General features: G+C 49.2%; 1 protein-coding gene and 1 pseudogene across 1 annotated transcript in view; both read right to left on the bottom strand.

Annotated features, from left to right (window-relative positions):
- Positions 1-20,936, bottom strand: part of PRDM9 (PR/SET domain 9) — a 1,629,505-nt gene that overhangs the window by 1,393,876 nt on the left and 214,693 nt on the right. The window lies entirely within an intron of this gene.
- Positions 18,875-19,907, bottom strand: LOC144819131 (succinate dehydrogenase [ubiquinone] flavoprotein subunit, mitochondrial pseudogene; annotated as a pseudogene).

The raw sequence follows: 20,936 nt of genomic DNA, 5'->3' as shown, positions 1-20,936 counted from the left end.
ATCAAGCCACGCCAACATCTTCCCCGCTTTGTCACCCACCTCATAAATCCTATTTCGAGTATCGGCTATGTGTCCTTTCACCAGCTGGCGCAAGTGAGCAGTATACAACTGTTGTTGGAGGGTGAGTGTGTGAAGGCCTGAGGGAGAGGGGTGCCGCTCATGAGTCTCAGTGTGTTCCTGCAGTGTCACCTCTAGATCCGCCAGCTCTCGGGACAGCTGCCTCCTGTGCCCTGTGATGGAATTAATGGCCTGCCCTCGCAGGACCGTTTTGTAGGCTTCCCAGAGAGTCGCCGGGGAGCTCACCGAACGCACATTTTCAATGAAATATTGCTTCGTCGTGTTTTTAAGGGCCTTACGAACCTGAGGGACCTTGAAGTAGGCAGCACTAATAGGGTAGATACGTTTGCGCGCACTGGTCTGCGAAGAAAGTGTCAGTGTGAGTGGTGAGTGGTCGGAAATCCCACGAGGGAGAATTACCATAGCATCAACATGTCGGAGGCCCTCCCCCAGCGATAGAAAGTAGTCAATGCGCGAGAGGCTGCCATGCACTGCAGAGTGGAAAGTGTATTGCTGCGCGCTAGGGTGCAAGTGCCTCCAGACGTCAGTCAATCCCATAGCTGCCGCGAAGCGCTGGAGGTATGAGCTCCCCCCCTGTGGAGCCGGTGCAGGGTGTCGGTCCAGTTGCGTGTCCATGACCGCATTAAAGTCCCCTCCCAGAATAGTATCACCCTCGGGGAGATTCAAGAGGAATTCACCCAGCCTTGGGAGGTGGACCGAATGTAGTGCTGGTGGGATATATACGGACACCACATTAAAGAGCTTTCCCTCCCACTGCCCATGTAAGGCTGCAAAGCACCCCTGGTCATCAATCTTCGTTGACAAAGGTAGGAATCGTGAATTCTTCAGTACCAGTATGCCGGACCCCCTGAAGCCTGACGAAAACTCGGAGTGGACCCACATCTTATAACCTCGCCTGTCCAAAGCTTTCACAGCCCCCCCCACCAAATGAGTCTCTTGCAACAGGGCCACAGTAGGCCGCTGGCGTTTGATTGCAGTTAAAACCAACCCCCGCTTAACCTTATCCCCCAGGCCCCTCACATTCCAGGACATCAATCGGAAGGGAGGACAGTGTGAGTCAGTAGACCCTACATCCACTGTCGGGCCAGAGTTAACAACCATCGGTGGTAAAGGGGCGTATGATGTACCTGCTGAGAAGCAGGACTAAACAATCGGCCGCGCCATCGCACAGCCCAAAACACAGGGACATCACGGGGGCCTAGTATCACATTCCCTCCCCATCAACATGCACTGGCACACACACGAGTTAAAACAGCAACCCCGACCGTTTGCATACATTCCCAATAAGAACAAGAACAGTCCAAAACAAACCCCCCTCCCTGCCCCCCTGCCTAACGGACCTCGAACTGCCCGCCACCCCAACTGAGCAGAGTGCTGTACCCATCCCTCAACCAGAGTACTTGCGTGTAGGGGGGAGAGCGTCTCCCCGGGTAGGCGGCCTCCCTGTAGGCTGTCGGGGCGGCCATGCCAGAGTCGACGCGCAGCATTGTAAAGAAACAGTAATCATTGGGAACTAGCGATTCTCAGAGTTCGAGGTAGGAGTCACTCGCCCCCACCTCCCCCTTCAAATCCGTGGGAAGGAGATCGTTCCGTTTCCTCCATTCGACCAGATGCTTGGGAGCCCGTTCTGCTGCCACCTCTGCGGTCTTGATCCAGCCTGTGCGTCCTGCCTTGTCGCCCAACAGTGTGCCAGCCCTCCAGCCAGTCCCGGGCCGATTCGGGGGTATCGAAGAACCAAACTTTTTTGTCCGCAACCACTCGAAGCTTAGCCGGGAATAGCATGGAATACGGTAGTTCCTTCTCCCTCAGAGTCTTTTTCACTTCTAGGAACGTCCTCCTCCTCCTGGACACTTCCGCCGTATAATCCGGGAAGAAGGCAATCTTCGAGTTCTGGATTTGGATGGCCGGCGCCACTCTCGCAGCCTGTAGAATGGCGTCACGATCGCGGAAATTGAATAGTCTGGCCAAGATCGGTCGCGGCGCGCCACCCGACTTGGGCTTACCTCCCGGAACACGGTGTGCCCTTTCGACCGAGAAGAAGTTTGAGAGCCCCTTGGGTTGCAGCCGAGTCTTGATCAAGTCCTCCACATAGAGGTCGAGCGCCCCCTTGTCCTCCGATTCTGGCACACCCACAATGCGGACATTGTTGCGCCTAGAGCGACCTTCCTGGTCATCCAGCTTGTCTCTGAGCAGCTTGTTATCAGTCTGTAGTCGCTCCACCGCCGTTTGCAGTTCGGACACATCTTCGACCAGCGACTTAGTAACCACTTCGACCTGCTTGACCCTCTCATTCATTTTTTGGAGATCCGCCCTAATTAAGGTGACTTCGGTCGCCGTGGCACCCACTGTTGCCTGCACCTGGGCCAACGCCGCCAGTACATCATCAAGCGTGGCCTTCTTCGCCCCATCGGTCTCCGTCACCCTACCAGCATTCTTGCGCTGTTCCTGGGGCGATGACTGCTTGTCATACGCAAACTTGTCCAGCTTGGCTTGAGTTAGGGTGTTTTTAGGGCCCCTGTGTGACATGGCGCCGGCTGTGGTGGAGCTGCCAAAAAGGGGGGGTGTAAACGGGCGTGACTGAAAGACGGGTCGCCCCCACGCAGTTCAGTGAGAGGTCGCGGCAATGCGCGCAGGCCAGCACTCAGCGAGGGCAGTTGACGTCTTCTGCAAGGCCGTGTCAGGAGGAGGGGGGGGGGTCGCCCCTATAGACGTTGTGTCTCGGCCGCCTGCCGAATCTGCGTCGAATCCACACCCCAGTAGTGAGCCCGATGGAGCCCGGCGGGGAACCGGGCAGTCACCCCCAAGTACCTCCAACAACAGATTGTGCCCCCGTGTAATGCCCCGTGGATCGCTGCACCGCCGTGCCACCGCCCTCAGCAAGGCCAGTCATCAAATGCCACTCGGCGCCCCAAGGAAGCGGTCCGCATGATGTGTGTATCTCACAGTCCGTGGGCACTGCGTAGTGAATAAGGCCGCCGCGCAGTCCCGGCGTGCCTCCTGGGTGCTGCGGTGTAATGGCGGTGCCGAGCCCAGGGCGTGCGGCGTCCTCCGCTTCTCGGAGCGGGACACGCAGGTCCGTAGATGCGTCGGGGCCACTCTCGCCCAGGCGCACAATTAGACTCGGCACCGGAGGGGCTCCACGGATGTTCGGAACCGGTCGCTCGGCTCACCGGCACTTCCGGTCTCGCCTCCTCCGAAACCCGGCCGCTTCCGGCCGGTCCCAGACGTTCCGTGGCTCCGCGGCTTCACTGCGGCAGGCAGGCCCAGCTCCTCCTCCGCTTTGCACGGGGATTCCGCACCTTGAAAAGCCGCCGTCGCTCCCAGAATTTCGGCAAAGACAGCCGCATGGACTCCGGGCCTGGTCCGCCCCACTCAGCTAGTGGGGGAAGGATTTTTAGCGTCGGATTGATGCGGGAAGCCGCTTCTTCCCGGGAGCCTCCCTAAGCAGCGGCCGCCATCATCGGCTGCTAGCCACGCCCCTCCATGGAGGTGTTTTTAAGTGGTACAAACTGCGAGAACTCTTTAAGTGGATCTCTCGTATGCCAGGATTCATGCTTCATGGGGCCTGGACCGGTTCAGTTGACAACTTATGCGGTCATTTGAAAGGGTCCCCAGCTGCTGTGATTAATCCAGTGTTTAAGTTGCTCTTGAATGGGAGTAACTTGATGCTGAGTGATCAAGGTTGTGGTCCGATGCTTCCGGGCATTGCATATCTTGTTACTATTAACTCCAGGGTTACTTGTTGTATGCAAGGATTAGTTACTTACCTGTAATCCTAGTTCTCTTCCAGGGGTATCCTCATCAAAGTCATAAGCACATAAATATTCCCGCTAATGTGCGGGAGCCCGGAAACCATTTATCATATATATGTAGCTCTACATATATGTATATATACGTATATAGAAAAAACCAAAGGAAATGATAGACGGAGCGTTGACAATACAATCACTCACCCCCAGTCAACTGATCTGGGTTTAATCCATCACCGTTCTTTAGCCCACTGTGCCATCCCAGTTCAGACATGGCCATATGCAAAACAGTCTGACCCTGTGCCTCATGGGAACAGTCCATGCCGAACTGCTAAGCCATGCCTTCCCTGGACCGGAAACAAGCTACAGAGGACCGGTTTCTGGCATTTCAGCCTTCTTCAGCCCGGCTTGCTTGAATCCAGTGGCAAAGTGAGCAAGGGACTTACATCTGAGCATACCCTGCAAACTTATGGCGAACAAAGAAAAACCAAAGGAAATGATGGACGGAGCGTTGACAATACAATCACTCACCCCCAGTCAACTGATCTGGGTTTAACCCATCACTGTTCTTTAGCCCACTCTGCCACCCCAGTTCAGACATGGCCATATGCAAATCAGTCTGACCCTGTGCCTCATGGGAACAGTCCAGCCCGAACTGCCAAGCCATGCCTTCCCTGGACCGGAAACAAGCTACAGAGGACCGGTTTCTGGCATTTCAGCCTTCTTCAGCCCGGCTTGCTTGAATCCAGTGGCAAAGTGAGCAAGGGACTCACGTCTGAGCATACCCTGCCAACTTATGGCGAACAAAGAAAAACCAAAGGAATGATGGACGGAGCGATGACAATACAATCACTCACCCCCAGTCAACTGATCTGGGTTTAATCCATCACCGTTCTTTAGCCCACTGTGCTACCCCAGTTCAGACATGGCCATATGCAAATCAGTCTGACCCTGTGCCTCATGGGAACAGTCCAACCCGAACTGCCAAGCCATGCCTTCCCTGGACCGGAAACAAGCTACGAGGACCGGTTTCTGGCATTTCAGCCTTGTCCAGCCCGGCTTGCTTGAATCCAGTGGCAAAGTGAGCAAGGAACTCACGTCTGAGCATACCCTGCAAACTTATGGCGAACAAAGGAAAACCAAAGGAAATGATGGACGGAGCGTTGACAATACAATCACTCACCCCCAGTCAACTGATCTGGGTTTAACCCATCACCGTTCTTTAGCCCACTCTGCCACCCCAGTTCAGACATGGCCATATGCAAATCAGTCTGACCCTGTGCCTCATGGGAACAGTCCAGCCCGAACTGCCAAGCCATGCCTTCCCTGGACCGGAAACAAGCTACCGAGGACCGGTTTCTGGCATTTCAGCCTTCTTCAGCCCGGCTTGCTTTAATCCAGTGGCAAAGTGAGCAAGGGACTCACGTCTGAGCATACCCTGCCAACTTATGGCGAACAAAGAAAAACCAAAGGAAATGATGGACGGAGCGTTGACAATACAATCACTCACCCCCAGTCAACTGATCTGGGTTTAATCCATCACCGTTCTTTAGCCCACTGTGCTACCCCAGTTCAGACATGGCCATATGCAAATCAGTCTGACCCTGTGCCTCATGGGAACAGTCCAGCCCGAACTGCCAAGCCATGCCTTCCCTGGACCGGAAACAAGCTACGAGGACCGGTTTCTGGCATTTCAGCCTTGTCCAGCCCGGCTTGCTTGAATCCAGTGGCAAAGTGAGCAAGGAACTCACGTCTGAGCATACCCTGCAAACTTATGGCGAACAAAGGAAAACCAATGGAAATGATGGACGGAGCGTTGACAATACAATCACTCACCCCCAGTCAACTGATCTGGGTTTAACCCATCACCGTTCTTTAGCCCACTCTGCCACCCCAGTTCAGACATGGCCATATGCAAATCAGTCTGACCCTGTGCCTCATGGGAACAGTCCAGCCCGAACTGCCAAGCCATGCCTTCCCTGGACCGGAAACAAGCTACCGAGGACCGGTTTCTGGCATTTCAGCCTTCTTCAGTCCGGCTTGCTTTAATCCAGTGGCAAAGTGAGCAAGGGACTCACGTCTGAGCATACCCTGCCAACTTATGGCGAACAAAGAAAAACCAAAGGAAATGATGGACGGAGCGTTGACAATACAATCACTCACCCCCAGTCAACTGATCTGGGTTTAATCCATCACCGTTCTTTAGCCCACTGTGCTACCCCAGTTCAGACATGGCCATATGCAAATCAGTCTGACCCTGTGCCTCATGGGAACAGTCCAGCCCGAACTGCCAAGCCATGCCTTCCCTGGACCGGAAACAAGCTACCGAGGACCGGTTTCTGGCATTTCAGCCTTGTCCAGCCCGGCTTGCTTGAATCCAGTGGCAAAGTGAGCAAGGGACTCACGTCTGAGCATACCCTGTCAACTTATGGCGAACAAAGAAAAACCAAAGGAAATGATGGACGGAGCGTTGACAATACAATCACTCACCCCCAGTCAACTGATCTGGGATTAATCCATCACCGTTCTTTAGCCCACTCTGCCACCCCAGTTCAGACATGGCCATATGCAAATCAGTCTGACCCTGTGCCTCATGGGAACAGACCAGCCCGAACTGCCAAGCCATGCCTTCCCTGGACCGGAAACAAGCTACCGAGGACCGGTTTCTGGCATTTCAGCCTTCTTCAGCCCGGCTTGCTTGAATCCAGTGGCAAAGTGAGTCCTCACTTTGCCACTGGATTCAAGCAAGCCGGGCTGAAGAAGGCTGAAATGCCAGAATCCGGTCCTCGGTAGCTTGTTTCCGATCCAGGGAAGGCATGGCTTGGCAGTTCGGGCTGGACTGTTCCCATGAGGCACAGGGTCAGACTGATTTGCATATGGCCATGTCTGAACTAAGGTGGCAGAGTGGGCTAAAGAACGGTGATGTATTAAACCCAGATCAGTTGACTGGGGGTGAGTGATTGTATTATCAACGCTCCCCCCATCATTTCCTTTGGTTTTTCTTTGTTCACCATAAGTTGGCAGGGTATGCTCAGACGTGAGTCCCTTGCTCACTTTGCCACTGGATTCAAGCAAGCCGGGCTGAAGAAGGCTGAAATGGAAGAAACCGGTCCTCAGTAGCTTGTTTCCGGTCCAGGGAAGGCATGGCTTGGCAGTCCGGGCTGGATTGTACCCATGAGGCACAGGGTCAGACTGATTTGCATATGGCCATGTCTGAACTGGGGTGGCAGAGTGGGCTAAAGAACGGTGATGGATTAATCCCAGATCAGTTGACTGGGGGTGAGTGATTGTATTGTCAATGCTCCGTCCATCATTTCCTTTGGTTTTTCTTTGTTCGCCATAAGTTGACAGGGTATGCTCAGACGTGAGTCCCTTGCTCACTTTGCCACTGGATTCAAGCAAGCCGGGCTGGAAAAGGCTGAAATGCCAGAAACCGGTCCTCGGTAGCTTGTTTCCGGTCCAGGGAAGGCATGGCTTGGCAGTTCGGGCTGGACTGTTCCCATGAGGCACAGGGTCAGACTGATTTGCATATGGCCATGTCTGAACTGGGGTGGCAGAGTGGGCTAAAGAACGGTGATGGGTTAAACCCAGATCAGTTGACTGGGGGTGAGTGATTGTATTGTCAACGCTCCGTCCATCATTTCCATTGGTTTTTCTTTGTTCGCCATAAGTTTGCAGGGTATGCTGAGACGTGAGTCCTTTGCTCACTTTGCCACCAGATTCAAGCAAGCCGGGCTGAAGAAGGCTGAAATGCCAGAAACCGGTCCTCTGTAGCTTGTTTCCGGTCCAGGGAAGGCATGGCTTGGCAGTTCGGGCTGGACTGTTCCCATGAGGCACAGGGTCAGACTGTTTTGCATATGGCCATGTCTGAACTGGGGTGGCAGAGTGGGCTAAAGAATGGTGATGGATTAAACCCAGATCAGTTGACTGGGGGTGAGTGCTTGTATTGTCAACGCTCCGTCCATAATTGCCTTTGGTTTTTCTGTGTTTGCCATATGTTGGCAGGGTATGCTCACACGTGAGTCCCTTGCTCACTTTGCCACTGGATGCAAGCAAGCCGGGCTGAAGAAGGCTGAAATGCCAGAAACCGGTCCTCGGTAGCTTCTTTCCGGTCCAGGGAAGGCATGGCTTGGCAGTCCGGGGTGGACTGTTCCCATGAGGCACAGGGTCAGACTGATTTGCATATGGCCATGTCTGAACTGAGGTGGCAGAGTGGGCTAAAGAATGGTGATGGATTAAACCCAGATCAGTTGACTGGGGGTGAGTGCTTGTATTGTCAACGCTCCGTCCATCATTTCCTTTGGTTTTTCTTTGTTCGCCATAAGTTGGCAGGGTATGATCAGACGTGAGTCCCTTGCTCAGTTTGCCCCTGGATTCAAGCAAGCCGGGCTGAAGAAGGCTGAAATGCCAGAAACCGGTCCTCGGTAGCTTGTTTCCGGTCCAGGGAAGGCATGGCTTGGCAGTTCGGGCTGGACTGTTCCCATGAGGCACAGGGTCAGACTGATTTGCATATGGCCATGTCTGAACTGGGGTGGCAGAGTGGGCTAAAGAATGGTGATGGATTAAACCCAGATCAGTTGACTGGGGGTGAGTGCTTGTATTGTCAACGCTCCGTCGATCATTTCCTTTGGTTTTTCTATATACATATATAAACACACACAATGCAGTCGTCTCTGGAAAAGCTGAACAATGTTGCAATAGAAATCTTTGTACATAAAAACATTCCAATAAAGCAGGAAGAAAGAAAACCTTTGAAAACTGCTTCATTATACAGTAGAAAAGGTAATCCTGCAAGGAAAGTGAAAGCATTGTCAGCACATAGGCTGCATTGTAGAAGAAACCATAGAGTAGAAAGCTGAAAAGCCCACTCATATAATCAGTAACAGAAAACTGGCACCGTGCCTTTAAGGCAGCCATGACCCCTAGCTCCCATCATGCCTCAGGGGTGACAGTTAGGTCAGTTGTTCTTTGCGGATAACCGCAGACCATTTTAAAAAACAGATATATATATATATTTGACATGACTACTTGCCCGGGGAGGCGGGTGGGTTGCTTATGACTTTGATGAGGATACCCCTGGAAGAGAACAAGGATTACAGGTAAGTAACTAATCTTTCTCTTCCAGGGGATCCTCATCAATAGTCATAAGCACATGAATAGAATAGCAAGCCCATCCCCTCATCCTGTGGGCAAGTAGACAGAGAACTCCCCAGACATATGAAACCTCCATTAGGCAAACACAGACTCCGTAATTATCAACACTGGAAAAGATTCCGCAAGGAAGCCTGGCCCACTAGTGTATCTGCTCTTGAGTCTGAATCTAGGCAGTAATGCCTGATAAATGTGTGTACCGATTTCCAAGTTGCTGCTTTGCAAATCTCGGCCTTCGGTACATTATGCAGGCAAGCTACTGTTTCCGCTTTGCCCCTAGTTGAGTGAGTCTTCGGGGAAGCGAGCAAAGGTTTATTTGCCAACTGGTAAGATAACTTTATACAAGAAACTATCCATCTTGAGATGGTTCGTTTAGAAGCACCCAAACCTGTTCTACCAGAACCATAGTTTACAAACAGTTGGTCAGACTTTCTCATAGATTTAGTTTTGTCCAAGTAAAACTTGAGAACCCTCTTAAGGTCCAGCGAATGGAGAGCCCTTTCCGCTGGTGTTGTAGGATTCGGACAGAAAGAGGGCAAAGAAATCGTCTGATTTACATGGAACTCCGACACAACCTTTGGGAGAAAGGAAGGGTGGGTTTGCATCACCACTCTATTATGGTGGAAGACTGTATAGGGCTCTTTAGAAGATAACGCCTGAATTTCACTAACTCTGCGCGCAGAATTGATTGCAACCAGAAATACCACCTTCCACGAAAGGTGTTGCAGAGATGCTTTATGAATGGGCTCAAAGGGGGAGCCCATCAACTTGGACAATACCAGGTTCAACTCCCAAGGAGGAGAAGGAGGTCTCACAGGAGGGTAAACTTTCGTTAGCCCCTGTAGGAAGTCCTTAACCACCTGAAGTTGAAAAAAGGAAGGTTGGTTAGGAGACTTACGATAAGCCGTAATGGCAGCCTAATGTACCTTTATAGAAGAGTATTTCAGTCCAGACTTGGCCAAATAGAGTAAGTATGGTAGAATGACCTCCTCTTGACCATTCACTGGACTCCAACCTTTCTGTACACACCACAAATAAAACCTCTTCCATTTCAAAGAGTATGAGGTTCTGGTGGAAGGTCTCCTCGACTTCCGTAGAATGTCCATGCAGTCCGAAGGAAGATTTAGATGTCCGTACGGCAGGACTTCAGGATCCATGCTGTGAGGCTGAGAGAGGGAAGGCTGGGATGGAAGATCTCCCCCCCCATCTTGGAAAGAAGGTACGGCCTGCATGGAAGCCTCCGATGCGGGCGAATTGACAGCTGCAACAGATCTGGATACCACCACTGGCGAGGCCAGTCCGGTGCTATTAGTATCATTTTCATCCTGGATCTCAGGAGCTTTGCCACTACCTTCAGAATGAGAGGGAGTGGTGGAAAGGCGTATGCAAACGCCCCTGACCACTTTATCAAAAGTGCATTCCCCCTCGTTCCTGGTCTGTAAAACCTGGATTCGAAGGCGTGGCATTTTTTATTGTCTTCGTCTGCGAAAAGGTCGATGCAAGGATGACCCCACTGCTGAAAAATGTCTGCTACTACGTCGTCGTTGAGCACCCAGTCTTCTTGCTCTTGGAAGTGACGACTGAGGGAGTCCGTTCGAACGTTCTGCTCTCCTGGCAGATGGACTGCTGTGATCGATAGGTTCCTGGCTAGCAGCCAGTGCCAAATCGCATGTGCTTCGAGAGACAGAGGACGAGAATGTGTTCCACCTTGTTTGTTTTAATAGTACATGGCGGTTGTGTTGTCCGTTTGAATCAATTTCGATTCTGACTGTATGGCAGGTTGAAAAGCCTTGAGAGCCAAGTGGACTACCAGCAGCTCGAGCATGTTGATGTGATAAGTCTCCTCATTGGGGGTCCATCTTCCCTGAGTTTGAAGGGGACCTAGATGTGCGCCCCAGCCCTGAAGAGAATCGTCTGTAATCAGGGATTGCACAGGTAGAGGCTGATGAAACGGAACTCCCACCATGAGATTCTGTGGATGCATCCACCAGAGGATGGATTTCTTCGCAATGGGAGACAATAGAATCCGATCGTTCCACTGACCTGAGGACTGATTCCATTTGTCTTCCAGGTCCTGCTGAAGTGGCCTCATCCTCAACCTGGCGTTGGCTATGAGGAAAATGCAGGAGGCCATGGAGCCCAGAAGAGAAGCCACTTGCCTTACTGATGGCTGAGGAGCTTGAAGAAGGATATTGCCTTTGACTTTCATTGATGACAGTCTTTACGCCGAAGGAAACACTTTTCGTAGGGCGGAGTTGATAGTGACTCCCAGATAGTGGATCGACTGGGTCGGTTGAAGGACTGATCTGTCCAGATTGACATAAAGCCCCAAGCGTTGTAGTAGGTTCAGACACATGAGAAGGTGCTCTTGTACCAAAAGAGGAGATTACTCTTTTAGCAGCCAATCATCCAGGTATGGATAGACGTGTAGACCTTGGCAATGTAAGAAGCCGCTACTACTGCCATGCATTTCGTAAATACTTGGAGCTGACTTGGGGCCGAACGGTAAGACCATGAACTGGTAATGATCCTTCCCTACTGTGAAACGTAGGAACTTGTGATGCCGTGCTGTGATCGGGATGTGGAAATAAGCATCCTGAAGGTCCACTGAGCACATCCAATCGCCTCTTTTTAAGTGTGGAAACATTTGATGGAGAGATAGCATCTGAAATTTTTCTTTTTTGATGCATTTGTTCAGGAACCGCAGATCTAACATGGGTCTGAACTTGTTCGGATGATCCTTTTTCCAGACAAGGAAGTATCTGGAATAGATTCCTTTCCCTCTCTGCATTGGTGCGACCTTTTCTATTGCTTGTTTTTTTAGAAGGGTCGACACTTCCTGACGCAGGAGGTCCAAATGATGTTGTCTGGAGTTTACCGGAGGTGAGTCTTTTGGAGCCGTGCAAAAATGTAGCACGTATCCATTGTCTAGTATATTTCGCACACATTGATCTTTCGTTATTCTGCGCCACTCTTGAGCGTAGTGTGTTATACTTCCTCCCACTGGAGTGCGCAACGGTGCTGGAGGAAGCATTGACTCATTGCTTCCCCCCAGACTTGGAGGTGGAGGAGGATTGCTACTGGTGTCCCCCTCTGCCCCTGGAGGAACGTCGGCCTTGAAATTAGGATTTTCCCTGCTTGTTTTGTGACCATTGAGGTGGTTGAACCCTCTGCTGGTTACCTTTGCGATTGTACGGCCTGTAACGCTTCCTGTACTCATTCTTTTTCTCAAGGCCCACTGCCTTCAAAGTGTCCAATTCAGCTTCCATTCTTCCCATCTCTTCGTCTGTATGGGACCCAAACAGAGAGGTACCCGAAAACGGAAGATTGAGAATGCGCTGTTGTGCATCAGGCTTTAATGCAGTGAGGCGTAACCAAGAGGATCGGTGTGCGCAAGCGCCATTCGCATAGGAATGAGCCGCCAGAGAGACTCCATCAGCTGCCGTGCTTATAACTTGGTTGGAAACCAGAGCCCCTTCTTGGATAATTTCTGAGAAGTCTTGCTGGTTCGGTAGCTTCTCTTTAAAACGATCTGTCCCACAGGGATCTGTCATATCGCCCCAATAGGGCTGCAGTGTTGGAAACCTGCAGAGTGGAGGCAGCTCAACCACATGCTTTCCTCCCCCAAGAGTCTTGGGCTTTACTGTCCTTATCAGGTGGGACGGAGGAAGAAGATGCTACTGAATGTGTTTTCTTCGCTGCTGCGATTATAACTGAGTCAGGGGGAGGATCAGATCTCAGAAAGAGAGGATCCGATGCGGCAGGCTTGTATTTCTTTAAGATTTGTGCAGGGACAGCTGTTGCTGAAGCCGGAGTTAGAAACACTTCCATTACCGGCTCAATAACTTTCGGTACCAAGGGGAGCAGCGGTCTAGACACTGATCTTTGATGTAGTGTTTCAAAGATGAGGGAAGTGGTCGTTTGAGTAGTGGCCATGGTAATACTCAACTTCTGTGCCACTCTGGTCAACACTTCATGGAAGGTGTTCACGTCGTCAATGGGTGACACTGCTGGGTGGGCTATCCGTGAGGGTGGGAGAGTAATCCCTCTCAGATGAATGTGTTGATGAAGACGACCAAGATGCTGTACGTCGTCTTTTACGATGGCCATGCGCAGACCTACGCTCAGGAGATCTGCCCCGGTGCTCTCTGGTGCGAGTGTTGTGACTTGTCCACTTCCTGCACCAGGCATTGCAAAGGGGACCTATGCAAAGGACTTGAGTATTTAGCTGCCCTTTGTGTAGCACCCGCCGATGTTGACTTCCACAGATGTAGAGGTTGCAGCCACCTGTGAGAGAGATGCACTGAAGGGGATCTCTGTCTCCTCGGACACTTTCTTGCAGGAGAAACTGCAGGCTCTTTAGAATGCCTGGATGCACTGCAAGAGGAAGTAATCGTCTGCGGGGAACTCCTGATAGAGTGTGAAGAGGCCCCATGAGATTTTGAGCGCGAACTCCGTTGCGAAGAGCGATGAGACGTCGCTGGCGACTGCCTTGACGTAGATCTGCTCTGCGTCACCATAATGGGAGAGGCTCTGGATCCTGAACGTCTCTTCGATGCCGATCTGGACTGCCGCGACGTTGAGTGGTGCCCTGAGCCTCTAGATCTTGCTCTTGAGAGAGAGCGTGCCTGCGATCTCCTCGCTGCCTGGTTCGATGGAGAATACCTCCTCGAAGTCGATCTTCTTGGTCTCGACGTCAAATGTGACACCGGAAGGGATCTAGACCTCCTGGACGTCGACGGAGGTGATGGTACCTGTCTCGATGTCGCATGCCGCCTGGATGGCGTCGACAGAGAGGTATGCTTCGACGCTGGTGGCTGTTGGACCTGCGATGGCGGAGCTTGACTCGACGTCGACAATCGCCTAGTTGACGTCGACGGAGATCTATGCTTCGCCGTCGACTGCTGGTGACTGCGTCGACGAAGCATGTCTCGACGTCGGGCACCTTGACGACAGAGACCCATCTCTCGACGTTGTGCGAGCCCGCACCAACGGAGATCGTTAGCTCAACGCCGATCGCCGCCTGGTTGAGGACGGTGGAGGTATCGACGTACCTGTGATCCTCGATGACGACCGATCTTCTCTCGATGGCGAGCCCGCCAACCATGGTCTTTTCATTGCCGTTTTCGACGCTGAAGAAGGGATTCGAGGCGCCGATCCCGATGCCAATGGAGGGCACACAGTAATCTTACTTGAGGATGCTCTCTCCTTCTTCTTCTTCAGCGGTGACCTGCCTCTGGATGAAGATCTTCTTCTTTCTGCCAGCCCATAGAGGCGAATCCTCTCTCTGTCCTTCAAAGTTCTCTTGGACAGGAGCTGGCAATGTTGGCAGGAGTGAGGATCATGATCTTAAGGCAAATATAGAATACAGACTGAGTGAGAGTCTGTTTTTGCCTTCTTTTTGCCACAGATGGGGCAAGGATCAAAAAGGGAAGGCATTTCTGAGTGAAAATAAACACCCAAACCCTTCAAAAAAGGTTAAAAAACCCTTCACCACTGATAAAATGTCGAAGTAGAAAGCTTTATCTAAAGAAAGTATAGGGGGCCCCCTTAGGTACGATCTGGGACCAGGGGAAATGACAAGAAAACGTGTTACAGTGTCCCCAAGTTAGAGAGTGACAATGGAAAGGGGTTCCTGCAGGATTGGGTACCCACTTAGCAAATTCAATTACTGGACACAACCACTAGAACTCACAATAGGTATTTCAAATGATTGAGTTTACACAACATCATACTATTATATCAACTATGTTCATATTGACTTTAAAGATGATACCGATTTCATATGTGACAAGAAGCAAGCAACATCAGAATCTTTTTTTATAAAAAATAAACATAAGTTTATTACACATTTTCATACATTTAAAAACAAATTTCTTGTACAAAACAATACTACAGATACATAATGATATATACAAAAAAAAAAATTTTTAAATGTTCATGAGAACACAGGTCGACGCGGCGTTTCGGTTTAAAAAACCTTCATCAGGACAGTTTCTAAAAAGAAACACAATATTACTACAATGTAATGGGAAAATGTGTACATTTATCAAAATAATAATGCGGCTGTCACATAGTTGGTGTGTACATTTTTTTGTGTATATCATTATGTATCTGTAGTATTGTTTTGTACAAGAAATTTGTTTTTAAATGTATGAAAATGTGTAATAAACTTATGTTTATTTTTTATAAAAAAAGATTCTGATGTTGCTTGCTTCTTGTCACATATGAAATCGGTATCATCTTTAAAGTCAATATGAACATAGTTGATATAATAGTATGATGTTGTGTAAACTCAATCATTTGAAATACCTATTGTGAGTTCTAGTGGTTGTGTCCAGTAATTGAATTTGCTAAGTGGGTACCCAATCCTGAAGTAGAAAGCTTTCACTTCAAAAAGTGAAGTAATTTCTGACAAAAAAAAAAAAGCAGAGCTGTAGAGACCAGGGTCCTGTCAAAAGGAGCCGGAAAGAACAACTGACCTAACTGTCACCCCTGAGGCATGATGGGAGCAAGGGGTCATGGCTGCCTTAAAGGCACGGTGCCAGTTTTCTGTTACTGTTTATATGAGTGGGCTTTTCAGCTTTCTATTCTATGGTTTCTTCTACAATGCAGCCTATGTGCTGACAATGCTTTCACTTTCCTTGCAGGATTACCTTTTCTACTGTATAATAAAGCAGTTTTCAAAGTTTTTCTTTCTCCCTGCTTTATTGGAATGTTTTTATGTGCGAAGATTTCTATTGCAGCATTGTTCAGCTTTTCCAGAAAGGACTGCATTGTGTGTGTTTATATATGTATATATACATATATGTAGAGCTACATATATATGATATGTTTTCTGGGGTCCCGCACATGGGCGGGAATATTTATGTTTATGACTATTGATGAGGATCCCCTGGAAGAGAAGTATTGTTTCCACCAACCCACACAGTCAGGAAGGCGCCATTATAGCCTTCATTGAATATTTCCCTTTATACGGTTTGATACTCTGAGCCGAATGAAAGCCATGCTTCTACAGAAAACTGTGCCCTTAAGCTCCTCCCGAGAGACTTTTGATCTCCAGGTCGCAAGGTCTTCAGCTGAAATACTGGCACTAGTACAAACAAACTGCCCTTTCCATTTCACAGAAATGGTACATGGTATCTTTAGCATGACTGATACGACGGGTATAGTACACTTATTTAAGAACATAGGTTCTGGACTGTTAAACACCTTTCATACTGTCTTCGGAGTGATCCAAACTTCATACACTCATGCATTTTTGGAGGATTTCCGCTAATTCTGGTCCTAATAGCAGGAATCCTGACAGTAATTTTTCTGCTATGCAGTGGATTTCCCAATTACCAAGGAGATGGAAAAAACGCTCTTGGAGCTCTAATACCGTGATCGAATGGGACTCCATCTGGGCACACCTTGCCTTCGCAAACCAAGTGAGGCTTGGGGTCAGATGCATCAAGCATTTTTTGCCTTCGCAAACGGCCAATTTGCAGAATCAGCTTTTGCGAACGTAAAACAATGTTCTTATGATGCAGCAAACCTTATTTTGCAATTCAGTAACCTGGTACCGAGTCGCAAAATGGGTGTGCGATTCGCTATTAGGAACAGGCGTGTTTAGGGCGTTCCTTCCTAATACCGAATCGCATTGGTATGCATGAATGTTTTGTGACCGAAATGCGGTCGCAAAATATTCACATTTTACCACCTACTTCAAGTAGGTGGTAACCAACTTGCATATGGGAAGGAGTCCCCAAGGGACCCCTTCTCCTTTGTGAATGTCTGTAAATGCATTTTCTAAGAGCAGGCAGTGGTCCCACGGACCACTGCCTGCTCTTAGAAAATGAAAGGAATAGTTTTCATTTTGTCTTTTGTAAAGCATCCCGTTTTCCTTTAAGGAAAACAGGCTGCTTTAAAAAAAAAAAAGATTGCTTCATTTTAAAAGCAATCACGGACATAGTGGTCTGCTGACCCCAGCAGGCCACCATCCTAGTGATTTTTCTGATTCCTAGGGGGTCGCAAATTGCGACCTACCTCATAGATATTCATGAGGTAGGTAATTTGCGATCCCCTAGGAATCACATAAAGTGTCAAACACATTTTCATGCATTCCTTTTTGCAATTTCAAATTGCAAATCGCAAGGATTCGGAATTAGGAAATTGCAAAATGGTTTGTTGATGCAGCTGGCCCTTGGTTCCTAACCCTTAGACCAGTCTGGATCAACTGTGTTCTGCCTGTCCTCCGATGCCTGTTCTGCAGACAAGAATGCGTGTTGGACCTCTGTCTAACACTTCTATCGGTTGAGCCACAGACATGGATGCTTTACTGGACCCGATAACGGCACATGTACTGTGTGTCCTCAGCGTATTCCCATGTTGAAGTCGGCATTCTTAGAGCCACTGCAGGATGCTTCAGCTCCTGTTGGAATGGACACCGGCTCCTCTACAAACACTCAGGCCTTGAATATCACACAGGCTTCCCCAATGGCGGCTGTGGAGAATACGGAGGAACATCTGTGCTTGCTTAACCTGATCTGTGAGGTGTTGCAGGGACCGTCATCTGCGATTGCAAGCAACAGTAATGTTGCATCTCCCAGCCAGGACACATAAACATTTGGCTCATCATGCGCTGGGAAAAATTCGCCTTTTTCAAAAACAACCACATTTAGAATTTTAACATTAGACGCTTTTTCTTCCTAAATTACATGGTTTTCAGACCCTCATAGTTGTTCAAACTATATATACAAACATAATTTAGTAAGACTTCTACAATTTTAGACTTTTTAAAAAATGTATATTTTTTATTCACTATATTTTGGGCTAATTCCTTGTTTGTGTACAAATGCCTAGAAATACATGTAATGTTAGTATGTTGTCCAGTCGGATGAGGAGTGGATGTTATGTTTCATATAGGTACCCCAATATAGGCTCAGGTAGCAACCTAACCTCTCACCTATAGTTCCCCTGCCATTTCACTACAAACCGGTTCTTGGGACTGACCTTTAACTTGTTAAGGTACTGCTAACAGGACTTGGGGTTTTCCCTGAAAACTAGCCTCATCCATTATGCATGAGGATTTTTAGAAACTCAGCATGACTACCATCCCCTGCATAATAACTATGTATAAGGGTCATTCCTTCCGTCATCCTAAGTCTGACATGACACAGCAAGGTAGATCACCTGAGGGTACCACTTTGGGTATATAAACACCACATCTTTGCTGAGGAAGGGAGAGGAGAAAAAGGACTTCAAAGCTGACACACTGACGCAAGACGCTGAGGTTCCTGCACGCAGACACTCCAGCTCGCAGTGGTCTGACATCCTTTGCAGGGTGCTCATCCCAAGACCAAGACGGGGTCCCATAGTCTCTCACTTCAGGTAATTGGGTTGACTTTATCTAGGCTGTCCGGAATTCGGTTAAAACCGACTATGCTGGACAATACACTACCGAATGAAAAATCATCTGACCCGGTTTAAACTGAGTCTGACTGATTTTCATTGTTGTTGCGTCTCTTGTCCACTTGATGGAGCCAAAGTAATACAAATCATTGGCCTGCCTGGGGCGTCTGGCGCGGAGGTGAAAAAACACTGCTTATGCAAATGGGAAGACGAGGTGTGAATGGGCCAGGGGCCAGAGTAACACCAGGCCCCCTGCCTGGCTCACGTGGGGGAAGAGGAGCTGTTGTGGTCTGCTGTTTTGCTGCAGCGGCCGAGTACTTCACAGGTCTTCCAATAGACAATTTACTTAACGACTCTTTGTTAATAGAGGAGTGTGGGCGACGGGATTGGGGGCGGGCACCGCACATTGGTATCAAAGGTAGCCCGGGAACGACAGGAGAAGGCTTCGGATTCCACAAGGGTAGTCCGGGCGCGGAGGGGAGAGGCCTCGGGTGCACACTTCACTAGCAAGGGAAGTCTAGATCTGTGCCACACAACACAACAAACTGTCCTACTGGCGAAGCCAGATCCTTTGCAACAGGGGCATATCTTTCCATAAAGCTTCCCCTCTCGCTGTTCACGAACAAGCCTCCTTCGCCATGAGTCCCTTCAGTAATGAGACAGTCGGCACCATAGATACCTGTAGGATGGAACTGCACAAAACTCCAAGTCCTGGCAGGGGAGCCCCGCCCTGGGGACCAAAGCCATGCCATCCCCGGTTACAGTGTGAGAGTTCGTGCAGCTGAAATAGGTGCGCCGCCTGTATCCCCCTCCCCCCCCGCCCCCCAGATATAACCGTGTTCTTGGCTCTGAAGCGGTGGATTGAGTCATCTTCTATGCAGAGCGCAATCACACGCAGCACTCGCCATTCTCCACCAGCAGATCAAGAGCAAAGTACTCCACGAAATAGCTTGTTTCATATCTGAGTGACCTGACATACAACATGTGTAGCAGCCAGTGGCCTGTCCTGTCTGCCACGCAGCAGCACCGATGCGCCTGCCCCCCTTTGCCAAACTGGAGGCTTTGCCCTCCGAAGGCAAGTTGATAGATCTTTCCTTCCTCTGTTCTGCTGAAAGGCATGCCATCGTTTTCCAGCTCAATGACAGAGGCGGGTGCCTGCTCTGTCATGTAGTGGATGGCATACTAGTTTCTCAGACAATCCGAGCCATTCACTGTGTCATAGAAGTGTCATCTCGAGTCATCCGATTCCATGTTCTCCAAAGCAGCGTTGATTCCACCCTGTGCAGCAACAGCGTGAGACCTGGTGGGGAACAGCTTAGTTATACATGCAGTGTTAAACCCTGCCCCGGATAGGTCAAAGGCTGCCCACAAACCAGCCCCTCCGGCACCAACAACAATGGCATCGAATTCATGGTCCATCACAGGGTACTGGGTGGAAATCAAATCTTAAACTTTTACAGAATTGTCCCTTCCTGGAACGGTGAAATTAAAATTTTGAGTGACAACTGTGGTAGCTGCAGTCCACCACGGCCCCATCAATAAATTAGAGTTGCTGTTGTGGTTAATTGTTTCAACCCCATCAGCATAATATAAAGCTCACTTGCGTTGCAAATATATGCTAATGAAAGTTTTGATACATTTCAGTTTGGGACGACTGACATTTTCACACTTCACTTTACACTTGTTATCACTAATCAAACAAATCTCTTCACTGTGGAATCTGTAGCAAAGGGCTGTGAGCGCAAGGATTCTGCGTGTGGCCTGTAGCTGTACAAACCATCAGCCGAGAGTGGCGCCGGGGGAGGCCGTGCAGAGCAGATGGTCCACCCTGCTGTGTTTTAATTGGAAAGGAGAGGTAACATTTGCAGCTACTTCAAAGAGAAAGTGTTCGGCTCAGAAGTGCACGGGCGCTGGAGCGAGCCCTGCTGCAGGCGAGGCTGTATGTCACCGTAATGACACGACTTTGTGTTTTTTTTTTCCCTTTATGAGAGTAAAAAAAAAAACAGGACCAGAAATCCGTAGCCCTGACATTATACGTGCATTGTCAACAGGCTAAATCCCATAGGATAGCGTATTCCACAGATATTTTCTTTGCTAGGATTTAGGCAGGCACTATCTACTGGGACAGGTGCGGGCACAGAACAATGCCTCACCATGGCTTGGAAAGAGGCATGGAGAAAGACACAGTGTGTAGTTAAAAGCATTTCAAAATGGGGAAAAGAAAACGGGAGCCAGAAAAGAAAGAGCATATTGAAAGGTAAAAGTTAATTTAAAAATAAGAATGAACAAATAAAGCAAATGTGCAATTTAAAAAGCAATAAAGAAAATAAAAAAGCAAAACAAAGAAGCACAAGCGTAAATAAAAAAGCAAACTGTGTACAGTATCTGCAAAAAGACAACAGAAGGTGCAAAGGTAGGAAACTAAAAGACGTTTAAAAGTAAAACAAAATTGATCCCACAAATATTAGCATTAACATGATCACTACGCAAAGAGGTACGCAGTGATACACTCTTTGGCAATTATGTTTGAGTGTGATAAGAACAGCTCTCATGGGAAGCCAATGG

This window comes from Lissotriton helveticus, chromosome 2_1, assembly GCF_964261635.1.
Source record: "Lissotriton helveticus chromosome 2_1, aLisHel1.1, whole genome shotgun sequence".
NCBI lineage: Eukaryota > Metazoa > Chordata > Amphibia > Caudata > Salamandridae > Lissotriton > Lissotriton helveticus.
This window is presented reverse-complemented; position numbering and strand designations above follow the sequence as displayed.